The sequence below is a fragment of the Vombatus ursinus genome, unplaced genomic scaffold (assembly GCF_900497805.2).
Source record: "Vombatus ursinus unplaced genomic scaffold, bare-nosed wombat genome assembly UNPS02014832.1, whole genome shotgun sequence".
Classification (NCBI taxonomy): domain Eukaryota; kingdom Metazoa; phylum Chordata; class Mammalia; order Diprotodontia; family Vombatidae; genus Vombatus; species Vombatus ursinus.
The window spans coordinates 63,183,867-63,184,874 of record NW_020954610.1 but is presented as its reverse complement, the minus strand read 5'-3'; positions in this window follow the sequence as shown (position 1 = coordinate 63,184,874).

Here is a 1,008-nt window from a genome sequence, read left to right as displayed (position 1 = left end):
TAAATTTGACATAATTCTCTATATATTTTAGAAATGAGGCCCTTATCAGAGAGACTGGTCAAAATCTTTTTTTTTTTAACAAGGATTCCCAACTGGGTAGTATAAGAAGTAGATATGAGTATACATATCTATCAAACATGCTACATGGGTAGCATGTTTCATCACGAGCCGTCTGGAATCATGGTTGGTCATTGATTGCTTTGATCAGAGTTCTTAAGTCTTTCAAAGTTTATCTATGCGAGAATGTTGTCTCTGTATAAAGTGATCTAGTTCTGCTCACTTCACTCAGTTAATATAAATCTTCCCAAGTTTCTCTGAAATCATCTCCTTCATCATTTCTTATAGCACAATAGTGTTCCACCAAATTTATATACCATAACTTGTTAAGTGGTTCTCTAATCAGTGGACATTCCTTCAGTTTCCATTTCTTTGCCATTGCTATAAATATTTTTGTACATCCTTAGCTAGAATTGTTTTGCTTAGGACTAATCCTTTCCTTGATAAACTTTCTCTCTTATTCCCTTCCCTTTTACCTTTCCCCTTCTGTTTCCATTAAATGAAACGTGTTTCTATACCAAATTTGAGTGTATTTTCCCCTCTTTTGACCAATTCCTTGTTTGTATAGACTTCTACTTTCACAAAGTAGGAATAATTTTCCTTAATCTTCTTCTCCTTCCCCTTCCCCTGCACCTGAGTATTCCTGTTCACCTTTCTTTCCATTCTTCTTTTAAGATCATCAAAACCTAACAGAACTACTCCAGACCCTCTGTCTAATTAGGCTCCCTCTATGACCCCTGGTGATGATACGATCATCTCCCCATATTGGAATATAAACAATTAATCCTTGTTTAGTCCCTTATGATTGCTTCCTCTTTTGCTGTTGTTCAGTCATGTCCAACTTCTTGACCCCATGGACCATAGCACACCAGGCCCTTCTATCTTTACTACCTTATCTCTCAAAGTCTGTCCAAGTTCATGTTCATTGTTTCCATGACAATCTATTATCCA